Consider the following 22,287-nt stretch of genomic DNA (forward strand, 5'->3'; position numbering starts at 1 on the left):
AGTTTACCAACTCCATCTCACCTGTTTCTGCTACAAAGCTAAGATGTAGTTTCGGATGAGGAGCATTGATTCACTGAATGTGGTATTTGGTAGGGCTGTGCAGTGATCTAGATTCAGAGGGAGAAAAGGTGGTTCCAAATAGGCATGGACATCATGTAGTGCCTGACCTTTCCCCCTTTGAATCCAAATCACTGCCCAAGTCTAGTATTCAGTACAGCTCTTCAAATACTCAGCTTGGAGACGTACTTTGGAAGGCAATTCATTCAATTACCAGAATCAAATCAGCTTTTCAAATTGAATTAGAAAAGTGAGTTCAAATCGTCAAATCAAATAAGATGCCTCTGGATTAGAGTCTTGATTCAGACATTTCAGAAGCTTCTATGCATGTTCAGGAACAGCTTTTTCCAAATCCGTCCCAACATCTGAATCGAATCGGTCTGATTTTTTGATTCAGAGGAAACTTAAATCTAATTAAATTGATTTGGTGAATCAAATCAATAATCTGAATTGAGCCAGGGAGACATTCTGCTTCTGCGTGCCCAGTCCATCTTCTCATCCTGGATTTCTCAAATAATCAAGGGTCTGTGTGGTGAAAAGATGACAAAGAGAAGCCTACAAAGAAAGGACCTGCTGTATTACCCTTATCAGGTGTGTATAAACCAACACCACACTCTTCTAGGTTGCCTGGTTGGAACTCACGTCATTGCCCAGGCAGAGAAGACAGCTGGTTCCTTGCACTGGAAAGCCTTACTAAGAGGAAAGGAAGAGGCCAGAGACTATTCAAATAAGGAGTTGCTTATATGCTTACAGTTGAGGACAGAAGGCTTTTTGAGATTGTTGGTGTGAGAGCAGGAGAACAAGCCTTAAACTGCTACTGCCAGATCCATTTACCTCCTGATTAGATATTTTATTTTGATTGTTACTTTGAGTTCTTGGTTTGGACTGCTGAGGCTCCAAAGAGTTTTACAGCTCTTGTCCTTGAATGCTCAAGGGACTGGGAAGCATAAACTTCAGCAGGTTTTTTACATCTTGAAGACTCCAGTGTTTGTTTTCTGTTATTTGCCAGTCAGCTTCCCATCACTCTGTCTACATGGTCTCTACCACAGTCTGGCTCCCAGATTGTGATAGAGGCACATTGGATCTGCTTGTTCCCTCTCCATTCCCTGTCTCCCCAGTTGTACCAGTCTATAAATATTTGCTATATCGCTCAAGTATTGGGTGAACGGTGGTATTCATGGATGAAGGGAAGGGAGCTTTTTGTTTAAGGGAAGGGATGTTTATGGTTGTGCTCTGCTAATCAGATGATAGATGAAGAAAGGCAGGGTTGGAAAGTAGGCTTGCAAAGATGATATCATTGCTGTTGTTTACCATTTGCCTTCATTAAAATGTCAGAGTTCCACAGTCCACTCCAGAAGCACCGCAGCCAGCCAGCTGCGGTATGGGAGACACATTAGATAATTCTGAAGGAAAATGAAATCAAGATAAAAGGGGAAAACAACATGAACACACAATTATATTCCACAGAATGAGGCAATCTCATTTTAGCACTGAGTTAGTAAAAACAAACACCCTTTCACAGAACTGGTTTTCCACATATTGGAAGAAGGGGAAAACAAGTCTTGAACAATGCCTTCCAGGAGAAAGAGGTTTCTAATAGTGATATGAAGAAAGATTCACCCTGTCTTCTTTTCCTTGCAGTTCTCATTCAAGCTGATGAAAGAGAGTTTGCTTTCTTGCAAAGGAGAATATCTTCAGGTGGACTCTGCTGTTCTTGCACTTAGTTAATAAATGTCCTGTTTCCACTGAGCAGTCATCTCTCCAGTGGTCTTCCAGTCCTCTAGTGGTCTTCCCAGATTCCAAAGGAGGACATGGAAAGGAAATTATCTTGTTGGGCTTGCTTTTAGAGTTGGAAGTCTGAGCAGACAGGGAGACAGGAGCAGCAGGGTAGGAAAACATGTCATAGGGAAAGAATCATGTCACCAACTGCACTTTCCATGACCTCCAGTAAGAAAGGAAATTCAACCCCCCCCAAGAGAAAGTCAAAAGAAATTGTCAAGCACCCTGAAAATATAGCTGAAAAACAGAAGCCTCTTTTGCAAGGGAAGAAAACTCTTAAACAGTTGCAAGGCAGATTTTGACACAGTGTAAATTTCTGAACATCAGCCAAACCTGGGAGACTCAACTCATTGCACAGTGTGCCCTCCCTGGTCTTGTCAATGGCTGCTCTTGAAAACGGCAAATCATCTCCCTTCTTCAAAATAGCTCTCCAGCTATTTCAGTTGCAATGTAGTATCACCTTCTGGTAGGACACCTCCTTTTCAAATTTCCATCCTACTTGGTCTTTCTCCAGATTTTCATTCCACACTCCTCCACTTTTCTATTTTGTTTTTCCTTTTTAAAATGACGTTCTACAACTATTGACTATTTTGAATTTTCATGGTAGGGTTGTTTTTTGTTTTTGTGTTTTGCATTTCTTCAAACCTCCCTCTTGTTTTGGCTCTGTTACTGTTACCGTTTACTTCTTTGGTTTACTATAATAAAACCTGTCAAAAAGTCAAAACCAGCTTGGTGTAATTGAATAACTATACAAATTATTTGTCTAGAGCAATATTCTTCTACAACCTGGGAAAAGAAAGTCATGTCAAATCAAAAGGGAATGAGATTTGCATAAAAACAGCAGCTTTAGGCTGCAGTCTTTAAAATCCCCTTAATTAATTAATTAAAGCAGATGCTTTAGCTTTCATCTGCTGAGTAGAGATGTGCATACACACAACCATTTTGCCTTATTTGTGATCCCAGTGAAGATGTTGTCTCTGGGTTTCCATTCGTGGACAGGCAACAAGGGGTAGCTTTCAAATCAGTGCAAAGAACCTTGCAAAATATGTTTCTGCTTTAGCAGTTCAGAGAGGGCCTTGCTTTTTACCACTTTTGAGGGCCTTGCACATCTCTGCTGTTTGCTCATCTTTCCAGCCCTGTGCTGTTTCCCTGCCTGAGCAAGAGTTTCTAGCAAGAGTTTTCACTTCATTTAAGGGGACCATGAAGGATAAAAATCAGAGATGTTCTCCACACAAAGCGTATCTTCTACCATGGAACTTTGGGGCTTCTATGGCAAAATTACCTAAAATGGTTCCTTGTTTCCCCATCCCTTGCCTGTCCAAGACCATCTTTTAAGTCCAGTGGCTCTGGATCTGAAAAAGAGCTAGGGATCCATCTCTAGGCCAAGAGATTGCTTTTGGGCAGGATTATTTATCTCACTGACCACTAGTTTTGGACTTTATGCTAGGAATTCAAAAACGGGAGGAGAAGTGGGAAGAGGAAGAAGGAGAAAAGAGAAGGGGAGGGGAGGAGAGGAGAAGGGGAAAGGGGAAGGGGAAGGGGAAGAAGGAGAAAGGGGAAGGAGAATGAAGGAAGAAGCAGGAGAAGGGGTAAACAAGCCAGAAAGAGTTTAACAACATATATTTAAAAAGTAATCAACAAAAAACCATAAGCACACTTAGTACCTCTAAAAACATTTCCTCAAATTTGCTGTTTCTTACAAGCAGCTGCCCTGAGATGTTATCTCTTTACAGCAGGAGCCTGGGTACAACTGGTAGGGGACATCTGTGTGTGACATTCTGTAAAGCTGTAGATCCTACTTAGCTAAAATTAAGCATTTCATGCTGCCAACATACTCAGAAACAAGTCTGCAAAGAAGAAACAAAATGTGTGTGTGTGTGTGCACATTTTGTTTTGTTGTGTTTTTTCAAAAAAGAAAAAAAAAGCATAACTGTTTGATCTCATTAAAACCCATTTTCCACCTGCTACTAATTTTCTTTGCTGTCACGAAGGACTTTTGCTTGTTTGAACAAATGAAGAGGAATCATTAAAAGTCTGTGCTGGCCATCAACTGGAGTTAAGCTGTTCAGGGAAATGTGTGAGAAGACAGCACCGCTCACTTGGCCGTGCCTGCAGTTGAAGAAACAAAGGCACAAAGAGATGAACAATGGGAACATGGATTGTGACATGCTTTCATCTTAGAGGCCTGCCTCATGGCAGCTGGAATAGAATGGAGCATACCACAGAATAAGGAAGATGAAGAATTGGCTGCCAATTCCACTGGGGTGGGGATCTGGGAAGTCAACCATCATTCAGACCTAACTTAGGGTTGAGGATCTGCTAACCAGCTCCAGGTTTCTAAGACCATTACCTGAGCTAAAATTCAAAGTCTGCATCTGCAGCAAAATTCCAAGTTCCTAGTAACCATATCATGTCTAGTCAATCAGGAAATCTCATCCTTGTAGGAACCAGTGATACTGGTTAATAGATTGTCAGAAATGACATCTGATACTTCTGGAGAGCAGCACGTTGGGAGAAAAATCACCTAAGTTATTCTGTTAAACAAAAATGAATGGGGAGAAAATGGTGAAAGAGGAGTTTTGTCTTTGTTTAAAAAGCAGGCCCTAACCAAAAAGCTCCTATATAGGTGAAGTAAATCTCCTATGTTGGGGTAAGATGCCATCTTAACTGGCCTTGGTAGCAGAAAGTTGGAACACTTCATTTAGAGGAAATCTGGGAGTAGTTTTCTTTCTCACAATGCCTATGACGTCGTGTTTTCCCTTAGTAGGGAAAAAAAGTGTTGGGCCAGCGGGGTGGGCCCTGCTGAGCAGTTGATATGGATGCTAAGTGCTCACCCTGAGCTTGCAAATTTAGGAATTCATTTATAAGGCTCTTTTTGGAGCCTAATCATTTATCTTTCAGTTCCTTCCTTTTAGCAGTACAGCTTTGTGTGGTGAATTCGATATCCATCTACAGTTCAATACTTCAATACTGGGCAAGTCTATTTAGTTCCTTTTTTTTTAAAGTAGCATCTTGTGGGCCAGGATCTAATTTGTGGCAGATAGCTTTGCTCGCTTGTTGCAGTAAATAGCCGTAAAGTGAGGTCATAAAAGACAGCATTCGCATTAACACAACACAGGCTTAAAACCTGCCACACATCGTATTTGGATTATACTTCCCCCCCCCTTTCTCTCTCTCTCTGTCCAAGTTCCAAGTTGCACTCAAGGATCCAAAGTATGATTAATGAGAGTACAAGGATGGAGGGAGGGAACAAATCTGCAAGCAAAATGTTCATAATAGTATGGGCCAACAATTTCTTCTGCATTTTTGAAACCCCTGCTGTTTTATTTATTTATTTATTTTTCCAAAGAAGAACATTTTCGTGCAATTCTCATGGGTGGAGTACAGGGTTGCTTTAATTACGAGGTGACTGAGTAACGTGTAAAAACGGTCCAGTCCTTTGCTGCGTTACGACTGGTTTCTCACACTTCCATGAAATCTCAAGGGAAGACAGCATGACAAAATTCCTTGCAAAGAGCTTTTTCCCATTGGGAAAGGAAGCTGCAGAAAAACAGAGAATTGTAACCCAAACAGTTCTAGCACTCTCTCTCATCCTAGCAAGCAAGACAAAACATTCTATTGTTAAGAAATTACCAATAATAATAATTTTATATAGATCATACATCTGATACATCAAAAACATCTCAGAAACAACCAACAGGGTGCTGTAACCACATGGCATCACTGTAGTGCACAGACCAAATAAGCCCTCCAAACATCTTAAGCAAACCAAAAAGAGCCAGTAGCCCATGAAGAAAAAACAGGGGTCATCTTCAACATATAATGCAAAGATTGCAACAGCCGCTACGTAGGAAAACCAGCAGAGCTCATCCATGAACACCAACTAGCAGTCTGAAGATATGATGAAAATTCCTTAATCTCACAACACATGGACAGACTCAACCACAGTTTCAGCTGGGAAACTATTAGCATCTTAGACCAACCCAAATCCAAGAATACAGAATTCCTGGAAGCTCGGCATTCAGACAAATCAGCCATCAGTAGACACACAGAGATAAACCACATTTACACACCATTTGAAAGAAACAGTAAAAAAACCTAGGAAGGAAATGAAAAGACTATAGCACATCCCCTCCAGCAGCCCTCCTACAGATAAGCAGCGATCATCACCAGACAAACAATCAGGCAGAAAACAATAATCAAGGAACTGCCAAGGAGGAACCTACACCCCCACCAAAACTGGCAGGACAAGTTCCTGCATATAAATAGGCAGGAAACCTCACACTCACATACTAATGATGTTATCTGGTTTGGTGATGAAGCATCTGCAAGCAAATGACCAAGCTTAAGGAGCACCAAGAACTCCACCGTTCAACCTTGAGCTACAGATACTCTTTTCTATTTACAAAAACATATATTAAAGCAATTTGAGAATGAGACAGAAAAAATGTCCCTGTCATATGGGAAGAGGATGTTCAAAAATTGAAGGGCTGATTTCTGACCTGAATTATTTAATAAGGAAATTAGGAGCACGGGGGTGATTTAAACCAGAATGCCAGAGTTCTGACCAGTAGTGTTAGAGTTCAGCTTCTGTTTCATGATCTGTGGGGCAAGGATTAACATTTAGAGAGAGCAAACTAAAAGTCAGGATAAATGCCTGGAATTAAAAAGCCATCTGTTTTCAGTTTTGTTTCAGAGTTTCTCTGAATTCTGTATTTGTATTCACTAGGATCTTTTAGGACTCTATCCCTGACTGTCAGTCTGTCTGTTCTTTCTCTATCAAGTTCTCTATCGCAGCCCACCACCCCCTGCAGGTGGTGGATTACAATTCTTTGGAAACCTGGCCAATACAGCATCAACTTGCCCAAGATCACTGATCTCTTATCTTTCAGTTCCAGACTCTTTGGGGACTTGGCAGCTCTTTCTGGGATCCACCAGTCCAGCCTGAAGACCAACTTGACGACTTATGTCAGAGAGATATAATATACTGTATTGTAAGTGCACCTAAGCCTGAAGAATGGGTGAGCACAGTTTCTGGAGATTGGAACTAGAGAAGTTGCAGCATGGCAGGCAAACGTTGGCTTAGCCCAGATGATCAAAAGCTTCTTTCTGATGGTTTATTCCAGACTGCCAAGAGCTAAAACCCCAGCTTCCTGATCCTGAGGCACAGCAGGCTAGACGATAAAGTTAGTTGATATATCCTAGAAAATTCCTTTTTATCTTCTTTCTCTGTGAGTTGTGACTACAGCAGCAGGTTTTTTTTTTATTCAACTGTCTCCGCATAAGTCAATGCAAAGGAAGTATCTGCTCCTAACTTCCAAGAACTCTGAATATTGCAATTAGTTTCAACTGGTGATTTTTACTGGCATATCATAGACACTTTGTCTTGTTCTTACATTCTCACTTTATATTCTATTGTATTTGTGTCACTGTGGTTCACTATCTTCAACACCTTTTGGCAGATAGGCAGGATATAGATTTAAATCCTTCTCACTATCATCATTTCTGTTCCATTATTAACTTCAACCTGGTAATTGGGCTAGAGACCTAGTAGCATGGAATATGCTTGGAAGTATCTCAGTGGCTAGAATATCAAATGCGATTTAAGCTGAAATTTAAATGAATGTTAAATGTGTTGTTTAAATTCATTGTTATGTTCTGTTGAGTGACTCTCTGGATAAAGGCTCTCCAAACTGTTGTGTCTTTTGCTACATTACCCAGTTTTTACAAGTACATTCCTGTAGCGTCCACTACTCCATCTAGCCACCTTGTTAAGCAATATCATCTTTTTCATAGATGCATCAGTCCACATGATATAATAAAAATACAATAGGGTGCTTTTTGTGTGTGATCCTTGCTTCCAATAAGCATTCAGGCTTGATTTGCTCTAGAACTGAACAGTTAGTCCTCTTGCTTGCAAAGGAATTTCAAGCAGCTTCTTCCAAAACCACAGCTCAATGAAGTTAATCTTGTTCTTTCCTTGCACAGAGTCTGTCCCTCGCATCCATACATCATAACAGGCTGGCCGGTGAGTGGGACATTCTAACGTTTGTCTTAATTAAAATGTCATGGCCTTTCATGAGTTTATCTACCCCCCCCATATCTTTTTCTCCATCATTATTCTTCTCTGAATCTCTTTTGCACACCCATCACCTTTATCTATTCTGGAGCCTAGACAAACACAACTGTCAGTCTGTTCTATCTCACTGTTCATCTTGAATTACTCCAGTTTTCCAGTGGACACAATCGTTTTCTTTGCGTTCAAAGAAAGCCCAACTTTTTCTCTCTCCTCTTTTATTTTTAGAATTATTGTCCTTAGGTCTTCTTCAGTTTCTGCAACCAAGGTAGTGTCATCTACATATTTCAGGTTATGGACATTCTCTCCACTAATTTTGACACCAACCTTCAATTCTTTCAGATCTGTGGCATGTACAATGTATTCACTATCTAGATTGAATAGGTATGGCAATCAAATGCATCTCTATCTGACTGAGATTAAATCATTCAATGTTACCAAATTCTGTTCTGAGTGTGGCTTCCGGATTATTATAGAGGGGGGTTTTAATCAGAAGAATCAGATGCTTGGGTGTATCCATTGCTTTGAGAGACTTCCAAGGTCTTGAATGACTGATATGGTCAAAAACAGAAGTAGAACTCTTTTTTGTTATTCTTTTGCTGTTTTTTACCATCCACCTAATATTAGCGATATTAATAATTACACACACACACACACATATATATATATATATGATTATCTTCTGTCACATTAAAAAATATAAGTTAGCAGCAAATTTTAGAGAGGCTCCAGAGGTCCCACCCAAGGTTTATAGAGGGCTTCAGGTTGTACAAGTCTGATTTGTAAAGTTGCCAATTCAGTCCCAGGCATCTCTGTGCAGGATGAGACCCTAACCTGTGCAGACCTTCAGATTTAAGGGGAAATTTTGCTTTGGAGTATGCAGGAGTGCTCACCTAGCATCTGTAAGCAGTCCCTTAAAGCAGACGCCTCTTTTCTTGGGACCTCATGCCTACCTTCCACAGCTGCAACATAATTCTGGGAAAAGATGCCATTGGTATAAGGAGTTGCTGACTACATGCACTTAATGTAGGCAATGTTGGGCTATATAGGCAAAATGTTTGATTCAGTAGAAGGCTGTTTCTCAGGTTCCACAGAGGCAATCAGGAAAGGATGGTGGACTGTGGTCTGGGCCTGCCTGAATCATTGTGTGTGTGTGTGTGTGTGTGTGTGTGTATGTATCAGTGAGCTGAGTAAATGAACTGCTATATTTAACCTTGCTTCGCTTCACTGACCACCCCAACTTAGACAAGCTCGAGAGTTGCAGCCACAAAAAACCATCCTTGCATTGTTATGACAAGTAATTAGAGGGTGATGTGAGATGAAAAAAAAAAAAAAAAGGACTTTATTAGGGAAAAGAGGCTAAGAAAGCCCAGAAAATAAACAGACCTTTTTAGTATCTCCAAACTGCATGCCCCTCTCATCTTTCACTCCCACTGTCTTGAACCAAACACCTTGGCTAAAGAAGAAAGAACTATCATTCCAGACTTGTTTCCTTGCCAGAAATGTTGGACCAGAGATGGGGAATGAGCATTGGAATATGTCATAACAAACAATCAGCTGTTGCCTCTTCAGCTAGTTATCAGCATCACACATCCTCACTCAATAAGCTCAGCATTCTTTCTTTCTTTCAGTGTAAGGCTGAAGAAGGCAATAATGTCAGCAGATTGAGAATGTCAAACTTCCAATGGAGGATTAAAGCTCTGTTGAGTCATGGAATCATATGCTGGGTTCATACAACACACCCTGACTCACAGTCTGGCCAACTACATTTTGGTGGATTGCCCAAATCCAGCCTCTGTGGTTAATCTATGAAGCAGTGTGTTGAGCAAAGCCACAACATGACATGCATGTACAAAAAGGGCTGGAGTTTCAACCACATGGTTGTGACCATCATGACCTTTTTGATTCCCCCCCTCCCCGCAGAGCTTATTGCTCTGACTCTGTTGGTCTCTCTTTCACACTCAGTATCATTGCTGGGACCTGGCAGCACTGATGATTCTTGGAATGGCACCTCTTGGTCCTCTTCCTTGTCTGAGGAAGACTTTTCAGGCTGTGACACCTCCTCAGCATCCTACAGCTGGGAGAGGGATACTAAGGAGGGATGCAGAGAAGGTTGCTCTACTATGGCACCACACTCTGGAATGGTCTTTCCCTAGAGGCCAAGCTGATGCCATCTTGTTCAACCTTTCGTCATCTAACTTTTTACTCTCCCATTTAGGACTTGGTGTCCAATACCTGACCATGCTTTTGGTCCATGAAATGTCTCTCTATCAGTTTTATTATGGCTTTTGCTTTGCTTTTCTAATTCAGTTATTGTTTATTTTATTTGGCAATACAATTTTGTGAGGTTGATGACATAATTGCAATCTTGACCTTTTGGGCCCTTCCTTGCAGATACTGCTGAGCCAGAGGTTCTCAGGACAGAGATGTCAGTTATGCCAACAACCATTTGGCTTCAAGGGTATAAAGCACAGAGGAAAGAGTGCATTAAAACATGGGAAATGTGAGAAGAATCAGCACTGCGTTTAAACTGCCATGAGAACAAGAAGGTATTGATGGACTGTTCAAAGTGGCTTCATTCTAGTTTGCAATAAAGATGCTTATCCAGTCACACCATGTTGTACATCTACACCAAGTCTGAGCCTAGTAGCGTAAGCCATGTCAAGTCAGGGGGCTGAGATTTACTGTCAAGAGCTGGTTCTGAAAGTCTGAAAGTGAGCCAGCAATCAGCTTCACAATTCCATTTCTGGATCTAGCAGACTCTAACCTGGATAAGCAGATTATTTATTTTACTGGGCTTTACAATGTTGTGGTTTGTAAGATCCTCTGGATAGAGGGCAGGCTATAAATATTTTAAACAAATAAAATAAATAAAGACAATTGGATTGTGACACAATAAATCTGGAGGGCACTAAATTGGCCAAGGCTGGTTTTAAAGCAAAAATAGGCTTCCTGCTCTTGGGTATCAAATTCAGGTATTGTACTATGTCAGACCCAGATAACCAATATTTGTTGATTATTTTCATATATTCCAACATTCAGAGAAAACCTAGGGAAAATCCCACAACTACAGGAAGAACCTATTTAGGGGGAGCAAATTCATTTTATGTCTGCCTTCTTTTGGCATTCCCAGACTGACTTGGGCCCTCAGTTGTGTGTCAGAGGGCCCTTGACAATCCATTAAGAGGCTTATTAAAATTTGATGGGCCAATTTAACCCTTATTACCAAGCATGGTGGCCTTTAGCTTGCAAAAGGAGCTGGTAAATGGAAAGCCCAGCTCCCGACTGAACTCTTAAGTGGCAGGATTTAACTTTATAGCACCAATTAGACCAATGCAAAGCCTTCTTAACAAGTTTAATAATGCTGCCCACTCTCTTACCACAGCTTCCAGAGCACTGAGAGAAGACACTATTTATGGCATACGCTTTAGGCCAAAGTTCAGCAGAATACTTCTATCTCATATGGCAGCTGGCTTTGTTTGCCATATATGTATATCATTTTAGAGATGCAGAAGAGAGGCCTCAGTACAGAAGCAGTAGAGGAGAGGATCTGGGCAGTGGTGACCTTAGGGTAGGAATCTGGGGAAAATATTAAGATACTCAGAAGTACACAGAGGAGCTTCATGTGCACCATAACCTTCATATATTAATTTATACATTCATACATACATTTGTATCCTGCTTTTCCTTCAAGAGTTCAGGTATCTTACAGGGAGATCTTCCTGGTGACTCTAAGAGGGAGGGTTAGGTTGAGAAGGGATGACTTGTCCGACATCACTCGGCAAATTTCCAAGACAGAAGGTGAACCTGAACCTGACTTTTCCAGGTTCAGGTGTAACAGCTTAACCTCTACAGAAAGAAATATTTTTTCATATGAATAGCAACAGTCTCTGAATTTGGCCTTTGGTTCTTCTTGACTTGGATTCTACCTAGCTGCCCACCATTTTAAATTCTGCCAGTTCCCTGGAATGGAATAACATCAGCAAGACTGTAGTAACAGTTCACAGTTATTATGCCCACCAACATTCCTGGTGATACACATATTTGGAAAAGGCCACAGACTTCAAGAGGTCCAACAGGAAGTACTTTGCTAGAATAGAAGGAGACTTGAACTTGGAAGCAACTTTTAGTTAATACTCAAAACTTGCGTTGAACTAGAGTGCGGAAAAGGACAAAGGAGTTTTCTTGCCCACTGAGTTCCCTTCCCTGAGGTGCTTACAAACACAATTGCTGAGTTCACACAACACTCTAAGCCATAGTTTATCTAACCATAGTTTGCTAAATAAACCTCCATGGCTGGGTTCACACAACACATTGAACTAGACAACACAATGTGTTTTATAAAGCACATTGGCTAGAATCATACTTGGTTGAAAATAAACTGAACCTTGGTTGATTGGATTGTATGAATTCAGCCAATGAGATGTGTTGCTATGGTTTTTTTTGCACGACAGAAAACCATATCCTTATCCCACTTTTGGCATTTAGTGGCCCACTGCTCTGAAATCTAGAGAATGCATAATATAGACGTCAGGACTGGTAGCCATTGACTGACTTATCTTTTATGAATCCTCCTCTAATCACTTTGTAAAATTAATTAAGTTTGTGGCTATTGCTACACTGAGCAACAGCAAATCCCTAAATCAATTAGCCACTCTGTCAAGAAGCATTTCCTTTCATCTGCACCAATTACCCTGCAAATCAGCTTCTTAACTATGTGAAGAGAGAGAGAGAGAGAATTGTTTATTTATTGATTTCTTTATTTATTTAAACCAGCAGCAGGCACCCATTTGGGGGCCAGGGGCCATACATAACTACTTCTCCCCTGGAAGAACTCCTGGAAGCTGAGGGTGACAGTGGTTGAGGTTGATACAAAATGAATGGAACTGGACATTCAGTTTTATTAATTTTTTTCCTATGATAGCTTTTTAACCACAGTTGGTTGGTTGGTCGGTCGGTCGGTCTTAAAGTGATGGGAAACTGTGCTGTCAATTTTCAGTAGCTGGGTTCAGGCAGAGTTTTAAAGGGTTTGTCAATGAGTTTTAAAATATAATTGATTAAACCATAAATTGCTTCCTCAACTTAAACACAGACACTGAGATCACAGTAGTTTTTCCTGTTAGAGAAGATGCTCCTGTCCTCCAACCAGTTGCATTGTCTTTTTTGTGATCTTTCCTCATTTGGCTGTTTGTTTGTTTATTTATTTATTTATAGTGGCGAGGCAACTGGAATGAGATAGCACATTTCAAGTGTAGACCCCAAAAGAAAGGGCTCTTGAACAGGGGTCTCTGTGTGTGTGTAGGCAGGGCGTGTAAAAAAAAATCAGCAACAGTGCAAGCCCCTCCCCTTTCTTTGCACATCTTCCCCCATGGACATTCTTGTTGGCTTTACTGCTTCAATTTGACTATCAGCCCTGCGAGGTAGGCCAGGTCAAGAAACAGACACTGCAGGGATTCCAAGAATGCTACTCTATTAGAGTAGAGTGCTTTAAGGAATCTTGAAAGCCTGTCCAAGTTTCTTGCTCACATGTGAGTCAACCTTTGCCCTGTGCAATCTTTTCTTCAAATCACTCTTTCATAGTTGTTTCATAGCTTCCCCAAGGTGATCTCTAAAACCCTTTACATTGACCTACCTTGCAAGGTGATTGGGAACAAAGAGGGAGGCGTCCCTTTAGCATATTCCTCAGTTCAACAATAACCTGTCTGAAAGAAATCCATCTGTAAAGAGATTTATCACTGACTTCAGGGAAGGTATGAAAAGCTGTTGAAGGTATGAAAAGCTGGATGAGAGATTACATAGTCAGAGATAGAAGGACGTGTGAGAAAGAAACTCAGAATAGCACTGATTGCCACTGCTATTTGTACTACAGTTACTATGATAATGTATTCTGTGTAATTTTATTGCAATTTTTTAAAAAAAGTTCTATTAATAATTATAGGTCTCTGTGTTTTATTGTTGTGCTTTCTGGCCCATAGACTGTAATAAAGGCTTTGATTTGATTTCAACTCCAGATAACCCCACCTTGATTATGTTTTGTATAAGTTAGAAGAGAAAGGAACTCGGATAGGCTTTCAAGATTCTGTTATTATATCCTACAGCAATAAAGCAGCATTTCTGGAGTCCCTGCAGGTCTGTTTCTTGACCTGGCCTCTCAAAAAGGGAACGAAACCATCTGTCCTGTTTGGATTAAGGATGCATTTGCTTAGCAACTCAACTTACAGCAAATATTCCAACTTCGCACTGCTGTCCCAGAGGTGATCCCTGATAAATTCCACTTCAAAGCCTCCATCTAGCTTCCTACGGAACGGACCACCTTTGTCACCTGAGCTGACTTGCAGAAGAACAACAAATGGGTTCAGATGCAAAAGCCGTTTAATGTGCTTCTGGGGCTCCCCTTCCACTCCATAGCTTTCTTATCAGCCTGGTCTTTCCCTTGCGAGCAAAAAGACTGTGCGACGTCCGCCTCAGCGTGGCACGTAGCTAAAGGAATGCCGACAGAAATAGGCTGCAGGTGTTTTTATTTCTCTTGGTAGCAAAATAAGAGCGACAGCGCTAAAGTTATGGATTAATGCCGTGTGAGAACCTCGTCCCTCACCGATGGCCATTGGGAATAAGCGCCATTTTGTTGCACTTAATCGCGTATTGAAAAATACTACGAAGGGCAACTGTAAATACGCACCTCCGAGGCAACTAACCCTGCCTAGGTTTTTATAAAGGTTGCCATGGCAACTACTCAGTCCATGTAGGTCCTGGGATACCTGTCTCAGCCCAGGTATTTGCTGCTTTTCTCATTTTGGGCCTAACAGTGCCCAGGAATACAGAGACACAGAAACAGAAATCTTAGGGTTTTGCAGCAGGAAATGGAAACAAAATGTATGCTCTTCTTTTTCTGTCAAAAAAAAAAAAGATGATGCACCCCCACTGAAATTATAATATCCTTGAAAGGTCATACCTTTTAGTTACATGATTATGAGGGTTTTTTTAATCTGTATGTTTCTTAATGGGCTTGAATTAACCTTTGTATTTTAATGTTTTTAGCAAGCGGTGAGGTTCAGAAAATAACAGTAAGCACATGCTACTGAGGAAGACCAAGAAAGGTCAAAATATGCTTGGCAAATTACCCTACAAGTATTTATAATAGTGTTTGTATCAGTGATTTTGATTCAAATTCCTTCTTGGGCATATTATATGTGTCAGATTTTAGATATTTTATAGACATATTCATTTGTGACCTGTCAAAGTAGTGCTTAAAAGATTTTCTTCCAATTCCATAATTTTGACAGATTGTGTGAATATTGTACACATTTTTACTTTTTTTTTTTTTGGCTTATATTTTTGGATCAGGCATGTTTTTGTCTTTAGGACCAAGTCTTATGCCATCGTTCAGCTCTGAAGAAATACAGACCAGTTTTGAGCAAAATCAGATCTAGTACAGGCTTACATGGCAACCCTCACACACGGGCTCATTTTGAAAATTGTGCCCCCAGCCAGACTATCAAAGGGAAAGATTTCTGAGGGTGAGAAAACGTCTTAAACCTCTGAAGAAACTTTCTCAGGGACTTCTTTGGATTTTTGAACGAATATTCTGAGGGAACTTTACTTTCTGAGGGATTGGATTGACTTTGGGGGCTTCTGAGGGATTGAGTATCTGAAGGATCTTTCTCGGCTTCTGCAAAAACCTTCTGAAATATGTTTTCAAACTTTCAATTTCAGGTGGCAAACAAATGTTTGCGTCTGACTTCAGTCCTGCCAGGAAGCCTTCAGTATAACAGAAGTGGAAATATTTTAATAGGGGAAGACTACAGTTAACATTTGGGGGGAAGACACAGATTATAGGATATAGAACCAAAATCCACATATGGGGTGTGTGTGTGTGTGAATTTTTCAATTCTTTTATTTTTTTGCGGGGGGGGGGAGTTAAATCTATTTTGTGGACTTACATTATAATTGCTTATAATGTAACAAGGCAACAAGTGTTTTAGGGGTCTGCATGGTGGCTCATGGCCTAGTCATAGGTGGAACCACCTCTTCCCAGTTCTGTCTGGTTACTTGAAGGACTGCCTGTCTCACGTAGCATCTGCCCGGCCAGTTCAATTTGGCACAGTTGGTACACTCCAGGTTCCATCGTTTAAACAATGCCATCTGTCGAGACCCCAGAAGCATGCCTTCTCTGTAGCAGTGCCTGCCCTCTTGAATGAGGTTCCCCCTGAAATTCAAATGGATCCCACCCTACTGGTATTTTGAAGGGCCCTAAAGTCCCAGCTCTTTGCCCAGGCCTTTGGTGAGGATGACTGATGACCCTATTTTCCTTTTGTTCCCTCCAGGTTTGTTTGTTTTTTTTGCCATTGTTGCTCTTTCATCTTGTGCTGTTTTTGTGTTTTTGTATTATTCTTTGCTTTAAGACATTTTTAACAATTGTGAACCGCCTAAAGTTGCTGGGGGTTGGGTGGCATATAAATTTAATAAATTATTATTATTTATTATTTCTCTGACTATTCTATTAGAGTAGTAGAGCAGGCATGCTTCACATCTCAATGTTAAAATTGTGTCATCTTGTGGGACCTCAGAGACATGCCTTTTTTGTGGTTTCCCTTTTCTTGTGGGATGCCCCACAGTAGGTTCCCTTTGGAAGATCCATGGATATTTTTGCATGTCCCTCACAGGAGATTTTTTTACTTTGGCTTGAATTGGTGCACTACCCGTTATGGAGACCATAGGTAAATATACTAATCTCCATACTACAAGTTCAGACACAGAGGCTGAGTCAGTAACTCATGTATTGCTAAACCATCCATTGTATCACTCATGTTGTCTGGCATTCATAAACCCAATTGTCTGAAATCTTAATTATCTTTCTGATCAAGAAGTTACCAACCTCCTTTTACAAGATCAAACATGAATAACCACCAAAAAGCTTGCCAAGTTCTTAGTAATTGCTACAGCTTGGAGAAGTCAGTTGGTGCCTCTTGTCCATTGTTAATTGTTTCAGGTTTGATTTTCTTGTAGCTTTAAATATTGTATTTGTGTTTTATTGGTCTTAGACTGTAAATAAATAAATAAACAAGTGCAGCCCCAATCCTGTTGTCATTTAAGAAAGCCCTTAAAAGGTAGCTCTTTCATCAGGTCCTGAGGTAGGGTGATTTGTGATCCCACAGTCAAACTGGGATTTTATTCCTTGGTTCTTGGTGTTTCTTCTCCTCATATAGTAATATATATTGTCTTTTGTGGTTTATTGCTATTTTCTACTTGTTTTATTGTTTTAATATGTTGCACATCGCCTAGAGTCGCTTGGATGACTGAGGCGGCCTATAAATTAAACCAAGTAACAAATACATCCCTTGAAGTTACCTTGCATATTGACAAGCAGTTTCAGTCTGGGCAAAAGGTGGTTAGGGGTCCATTTGTCATCTTTGGTTTGGCTCCAAATGGCCTCCAAAGAGTTCAGGTCCTGGTAGAAGCTAGGTAAGTAATAACACTCCCCAATGATTGCAACTACTGAAAAAGATATATAATTTTGTGAGGCCAGTGTTTGAAGATGATTCTTTTCAGAGTCTCCTAAATCTGATTAACTGTGAGATGGGAGTGTGAGTGGCTAGGTTTACAAAAAGCCATATTTTTCAACCATTTTCTCTTTAAAAAATATGTACTTAAAGGACCCTGTATTTTCCCCTCCTTTTCAGAAGCTCAACTTAAGGTGTCTAGAAGAGTCAAACAGAGACAATAGTTTTGTCTCGCTGGTAACTGTGTGCAAGAGAAAATATATGTTGACACTTAGTCAATAGGGATGGGGCTGAAATAAACAGCACCAGTTGAAAGTCTGACATGTTCTTAAAGAGACATGAACATTTCCTACATTACGTATCTGCTCATTACAGCTCATGAAGGGGATCAGCTACCTGGTTTGGTTTGGTTCGGTTCATGAGAATGGATTGTTATTTTTTTCTATGCTCTTCCTGGACTTCTGCTTGAAGAGTATCATGCTGGGTCCTGGGACTGAGCCTGCATGCCCCCTCCAGGTAACCCAAACACTGCACTCCACCTCTTTGACATCTCATACCAAGGCAACACCTTGCAATGGGAGGCCAGCACATCACGCTGCTTGGCATAATTGCATTTTTATTAGGATGCAAAGGCATATTCAGGCAAGGGAGGGATAGAGTGGAGAGGGAAGGAATAAATGCTTTAGATGGTCTTCTAGGTTTGGGGGTGGGAGGGAGAGAGAACAGAAGAAAATTGACTTTGCTTAATAAGTTATGTGTGTGCAAGCTTAGGCATGGCCCCAGTGCAAACAAGTGGATGGAAGGGAAGGGAAGGAAAGGAAAGGAAGGAGGGAGGGCGAAGGTGGAATTGGTTGTTGGCTATTTTAGACAAAGCCCATGAAATCAGGGATGGCAATATTTTGGTGGTCTAGGATTCTCTCTCTTTTTTAAATTGGTGGCCATAGTGGTTAGGGAAATAACACAAAGTAGGTGGAATAATGATGGGAAAGGGGCAAAGTCAGCTTAAAATCCTTGAAAAATAAACAAACAATTGACAGGCAAAGTTTTTACTTTAACATATAATTATAGTTCCTTTCCTAGTCTTCTACAGCCATGTATGCAAACCATACTGCCTAATTTGGCAATCTGATTGGCGTGGGTTTGCAGGACCGCAAAACAAATAAGAGACTCACAGCATGCATGTAGACACAAAGCCCCAAGTTGCAACTGAACATTCCCACTCTGAAGCAAGAGCTGGTCCACCTTTGAGGAGGTTCCTGGGAAAAATGTCTGCTTCTGATTGCTTGTATATCATTGTCCCCTTAGATTTACTCCAAAATCCATTAGGAGCAACTCTTTGAATTTCCCATAATACTCAATGTAATTACAAGGGAGCTCTGAGAAAATAAAACAGTGGTTCTCGGAGCTAGCTAGCAAGCTTAATGGCAGTGAGAAGAGGAAAGATAGGCATTGGTAGTGCTGAGCTATGGGGAAATAACCTATGAAATGTTATTCCAGGTAATGATAGCAAACCTGGTTTGGAATGGGTATCTCTTCTTGGAGAGAAAGGGCCACAGTCATCCCATTTTTTTTCATTAAAATGTTACTTGTAATTATATTGATGATGATGATGATGGACAGCAACCAGAAGAAGTTCACTCATGCTTCACCTTTTCTTTTCTCCGCCCAGGAGAGAAGGGGCAAGAAGAGCAAGAGGAGGAGATGGGAATATGAAGCTGTTAGAGTAAACAGCTAAAAACAGTAAAAGGTAAATGAAGAAAAGAGTAACTATAGAAGAGGAAGGTGCAATGCACATTTTTCTGAGGTAAAGGCACCCCACTCCCCAATGGAAGAGACCAGGAGCTTAATTAAATTTCATCATATTTCAGTAAATATACATGCGTGAGATGCAGTTATTGTGATTAGTCACCATGTAGATGATCATTTCCCATTCTTTCCCATTAAACATTATTTACATTTTTGGAAGGGCCCAAGACCCAAAGTTGGTTTTTTTGAGTGGGAGAGGGTTTCAAGTTGTAGGAAGATAGGTAGAAGAAGGACCAGAACACAGCCCATGAAGAATACAGACAAGAAGATGGGCTGGATTTATTCTGATCTGTGCATTTCTATTGGCTCTCCATTCTCTCTATTTATTCAGGAAAGCCTTGGAGACACGTGACTTCTCCCATCAGGCTACAATGGGCCAGCTGGGCCAGAAGCCAACCCAGGCCTGACTTTCCTTCATTGGCATCACACATACTCCCGTGAATGTAACTCATGAATTACTCGCCTGCCCAGATGACAAGGCTGACATTTTAGCTCTACTACATTCTCCTATAATTAGTCGAATCTAATGCAACACAGGGAAGGGATCCATTTTACACACACATTATCGTAATGCCTTTAAATAAGATAATTGATTATGCCTCTGCATAAGAAAATGAAATATTCGGTATAATTAAAACCGGCATTTGGATTCTGGCATGCTGACAGGTGAAGCTGTGTGACATTTTTGTAAAATACTTAAAAGGAAAATTCACGCCCACGGAGGCAGAGTTCACAAAGTTTGTGAAAGCGATCTGGGGGGTGGGTGGGAACTTCTTTGAGGTTGGCTGCTTTAATTCAGAAGCAGTCGGGTGAGAGAATTTTTCTTCTCAGGGCCAGACAGAATTTTCTTAGCTTCTATGGCACAGATTTGAGGCTCTTCCTTTCAAACGAGATCCTGGCACTATGATAGAACATACATGATGTGCAAGAAGGTTTCTTGTTCAATATGTAGCACCTCCAGCTGGAAAAAATCAGGTAGAAAGTAAAAGGGAAAATGCTACCTGTGACTCTGAAGACTTCCATTCATCCAGAGTAAATATTAATGACTGAAGCACAAAGAAAGTTTGGTTTTCATTTAATATTAAGCCAGGATTTACTAACCTATGAAATGTCAAAGAAGCCAAAGTGGCTTGATTTACACATAAAAGCTATCCTTAATAGATGGTTCCACACATTGTACTAAACCTAAGCAAACAAATCACATTTTGACATAGCATGATGTGAACCAAACCGTAATGTGTCCTCAAAGAAGGCAGCTGCTGATGCTTCTAGATGCTCCTGAACTGTCTAATCCCTTGCAGCTGGAGGTGGTTCCTCACTGTCACTTTAACTGTGATAGCATGAGATTTTTAATAGGATTTCCTTTCCCCCCCCCCCAACTTTTTAAAGGGGAGAAGAGGGGAGAATTGACGAATATGGTATTGGGTGAAGAAGGGTTTAATTTCCCCAAATCCTCCAGCCCAAATGCCTCTAAGAAAAAAAGTCTTGTTCATTTCTATTGGGCACAGATAGGCAGGTTTATTTGCTGCCGAGAGCTACATTGTCTTGGGAATCATCTGAAAGGGGTGAATGTCAATGTGAGTGGGACAAGCAAACAGGATCAGACCCTAAAGAGAATGGGGAGATGTTCATTCTCTCTCTTTACACCCTTCCAATGCAACAGGTAGGGAAAATCTGCTTTTGTTGGAAGAATTGCTCACAGAGGGTTTTTGAAATTAGCCCAGTTGAAGGCAACGAGGCTGAGGATCACAACTGGGCTGCTCAACTATAAGAAATTAGTTCTTTGGTTATTCCATCCATGGGCATGTTAGGTCAGAGGACTTTGATGGATATTCTATTAAAAAAACCTGTACAACTGAAGATGGTGGGGATTGAATTTCTCAACCAAATATTTGGCTATTGAATTCTGCTCTCTTCTTAATTCTTTTAAAAACAAGTTCACACAACCTATAGGATGAACACATGAAAAAGAAGGTTGGGTCCCTAATACTTCTTAAAGGTAGTCATTATGATTTTTTAAAAAATTTTTTAGGAAGATTCCACAATTAATTTAATATTGTACATTTATAAGAGAGAACAATTAGGTCAAACATCTCTGTTCTGTCCTCTATGAGATAATTTATACTGTATTTCCTTTTGTCTACTGTCTTTCAAAACTAGAGATAATGTCCCTGTAACATCTGTCACTCCAAGCTTATTCTTTCCACACCACATCTAAAGGTAGTTGATTCTTCTATGTGATGGGACTGGATTCAGTGATGTGGATTGGGTCACTGAGTGACTCCCAATACATCAAATCAAATCTATATTATGGTCAAAGACCAGCATAAGGAGGGTGGGGTACAGTCAATTAAAAAGCATAGAAAATACATAATAATTATAAAAAGCAAAAAGATATAAAACAGAAAGTATATATCTAAAAGGAGTCTAAAAGGAGGGGTAGGAGCATAAAGGTTAGTATATAGCAGACTATATCTGTCAAATTACAGAGCACTTTAGTATGATGGACTTGATGCTCATTAAGTCTAGTTTATGGTGCAGGTCATCATACGACAAATTTCAGTCACTGCTGCACAGAACCTGGCAACATTGTATGTTGTAGCAGGGTTGGTATCTGAAAGCAGCAGGGAGGTGTAGAATTGTCCTCTGCGCCCTGGGTATTTATGCAGGAATGGTGAGATGAGACTAATAGAAATGTCTCTGTAGATCAGGTACTAGAGAAGCACATGCTCTGTTGTTTCTGTGTGTCCAGAGTCACAGGGGCATCGCCTCTCTAGGTAAGGAATCTTCCTGTATCAGCCTTCAAGGACAGCTGAGGGGAGGACATGATATCTGCCAGAGTAAAGGCCCTCCGGTGGTTCGGTATTTCAAGTTTATTTAAGTATGTCATAGGGGAGGCAGAGTATCTGTTGGATTCTCTGGTAATAAAGGTTGGGGACCTGGTTAGATCCAATTGGCACTCTGTGTCTACGACATGCTGTTTAATGAGTGATTTGGCCTGATCATATCTCATGCTGAGTAGAAGACCTGGAGAGAAGCCCGAGGATAAGATTTTAGTTGCCACTCCCT

Source organism: Python bivittatus, unplaced genomic scaffold, assembly GCF_059951505.1.
Source record: "Python bivittatus isolate LINGU-HERP-01145 unplaced genomic scaffold, Pbiv_v1 ctg000530_np1212, whole genome shotgun sequence".
Lineage (NCBI taxonomy): Eukaryota > Metazoa > Chordata > Lepidosauria > Squamata > Pythonidae > Python > Python bivittatus.